Source organism: Rhipicephalus microplus, unplaced genomic scaffold, assembly GCF_043290135.1.
Source record: "Rhipicephalus microplus isolate Deutch F79 unplaced genomic scaffold, USDA_Rmic scaffold_853, whole genome shotgun sequence".
In the NCBI taxonomy this organism is placed as follows: domain Eukaryota; kingdom Metazoa; phylum Arthropoda; class Arachnida; order Ixodida; family Ixodidae; genus Rhipicephalus; species Rhipicephalus microplus.
This window is the reverse complement of record NW_027465406.1, coordinates 26,082-28,677: the sequence shown is the minus strand read 5'-3', so window position 1 is coordinate 28,677 and position 2,596 is coordinate 26,082. Positions and strand designations below refer to the sequence as shown.

At 54.5% G+C, this 2,596-nt stretch overlaps 1 non-coding gene across 1 annotated transcript; it reads right to left on the bottom strand.

Annotated features, from left to right (window-relative positions):
• Positions 1-443: 443 nt before the first annotated feature.
• On the bottom strand, positions 444-2,258 carry LOC142795772 (small subunit ribosomal RNA). Its single transcript, XR_012893298.1, has one exon. It is a non-coding gene; the product is annotated as a small subunit ribosomal RNA (ribosomal RNA).
• Between the last annotated feature and the right edge of the window lie 338 nt (positions 2,259-2,596).

The following is a 2,596-nucleotide window of genomic DNA, read 5'->3' as shown; positions in this document are numbered from 1 at the left end:
CAGTCGCCGCGCGATTGTCGGGTCTCGTTCTTGCACGCTCGAACGGTCGGGAGGGCACTCGGCTGGCGTTTCGGGAACGCGCAGCCTCGCCTTCTACCGACGTAACCACGACTCGCCGTTCGCGCTCCGCCGCTCCTGTTTTACAGTACTAGGCGGTCCCGCAGCGGTCGGGTCGCGCATTTCGAGCGCTTCGAGCCACGGTGCAGTGGCGGGTCGAAAGCCGACCTATGAGTGCGTTGCGCCGTTTGTACCCGCGTCCGCCACCTGGCCGACCGTCCAAGGTCGCGGTGTTGGCGTCCGCTGGGCGCAACAATTTGTCACGGGGTGCCGCTCCACATTCAGGCAGCCCCGTGGGGAAAAGCCGACCCCGCGTCCAAACGGGGGTCAGCGGCAGAAAGTGTCGGGCGCAGACGCAGCTGAGGCGCTCACCCTTCACAATCCGTTAATGATCCTTCCGCAGGTTCACCTACGGAAACCTTGTTACGACTTTTACTTCCTCTAAATGATCAAGTTTGGTCATCTTTCCAACAGACCGCGCAACCGAAAGGCCGCGCCGGACATCGGTCCGAAGACCTCACTAAATCATTCAATCGGTAGTAGCGACGGGCGGTGTGTACAAAGGGCAAGGGACGTAATCAACGCGAGCTTATGACTCGCGCTTACTGGGAATTCCTCGTTCAAGGGGAACAATTGCAAGCCCCTATCCCAATCACGAAAGAAGTTCCACGGGTTACCCAGTCTTTTCAGACAGGGATAAAGACACGCTGCTTCCTTCAGTGTAGCGCGCGTGCGGCCCCGGACATCTAAGGGCATCACAGACCTGTTATTGCTCTGTTTCGTGCGGCTAGGAGCCGCTTGTCCCTCTAAGAAGGTTGTAAGGTGCTGGGAACCCCGCACCTATTTAATAGGCTAGAGTCTCGTTCGTTATCGGAATTAACCAGACAAATCGCTCCACCAACTAAGAACGGCCATGCACCACCATCCACCGAATCAAGAAAGAGCTCTCAATCTGTCAATCCTCCCAGTGTCCGGGCCGGGTAAGTTTTCCCGTGTTGAGTCAAATTAAGCCGCAGGCTCCACTCCTGGTGGTGCCCTTCCGTCAATTCCTTTAAGTTTCAGCTTTGCAACCATACTTCCCCCGGAACCCAAATACTTTGGTTTCCCGGAAGCTGCCCGCCGAGTCATTTGAGTAACTCAGGCGGATCGCTGGTTGGCATCGTTTATGGTCAGAACTAGGGCGGTATCTGATCGCCTTCGAACCTCTGACTTTCGTTCTTGATCAATGAAAACATTCTTGGCAAATGCTTTCGCAGTAGTTCGTCTTGCGACGGTCCAAGAATTTCACCTCTAGCGCCGCAATACGAATGCCCCCGTCCGTCCCTCTTAATCATTACCTCGTATTCCAAAAACCAACAGAACAGAAACGAGGTCTTGTTCTATTATTCCATGCAAGTTTATTCAGGCGACTCGCCTGCGTTGAGCACTCTAATTTTTTCAAAGTAAAAGCACCGGCCATCTCGAGGCACACAATGAAGTGCACCAAGAAAGAACCGGCATGATGTTCAGTCCGAGCCGTCGCATCGGGTAGATGCACTACTCGTCTGGAACTGAGATCCAACTACGAGCTTTTTAACCGCAGCAGCTTTAGTATACGCTATTGGAGCTGGAATTACCGCGGCTGCTGGCACCAGACTTGCCCTCCAATTGATCCTCGTTAAAGGATTTAGAGTGTACTCATTTCAATTACGGGGCCTCAAAAGAGTCCCGTATTGTTATTTTTCGTCACTACCTCCCCGTGCCGGGAGTGGGTAATTTGCGCGCCTGCTGCCTTCCTTGGATGTGGTAGCCGTTTCTCAGGCTCCCTCTCCGGAATCGAACCCTGATTCTCCGTTACCCGTAACAACCATGGTAAGCAAGTAACCTACCATCGAAAGTTGATAAGGCAGACACTTGAAAGAAACGTCGCCGGCTCGTGGCCATGCGATCAGCACAAAGTTATCCAGAGTCACCACACAATACGGGCCGAAACCCGATCGATCTTGGTCTAATAAAAGCACCCGTTACCCAAAGGGCTCCAGGCTCACTGCATGTATTAGCTCTAGAATTGCCACAGTTATCCAAGTAGGAAGAAACGATCTAAGGAACCATAACTGATTTAATGAGCCATTCGCGGTTTCGCCTTATTTCGGCATGTACTTAGACATGCATGGCTTAATCTTTGAGACAAGCATATGATTACTGGCAGGATCAACCAGGTAATCGTTCGACTGCGCGTCCGTCCTCGCCCTCGGCGGGCCGGAGGGCCGGACGCAGTCTGTGTGCGGCGGAGGCCACCTTCAGGCGCCCCAACACGCTTATTTTGCACTCCGAGATGACGGCGTTCGAGCTCGCTACGGCACAACCTTCCCGAAAGACGAGTGGGAGCCGTGCGGCAAGAAGCACGTTCATGCTCGCTCTTTTTCGTTGCATCGACTCGGTCGCGCCGTGCGGGTTGCCCAAGCCCGCTGCACTGTCGGTGGACCGGCCGGAACTAGCAACGGAGCCGAGACTGCAAAGCCGCCAGACGACGGGTCACGCCCGCGTCTTCGGCGCTTTC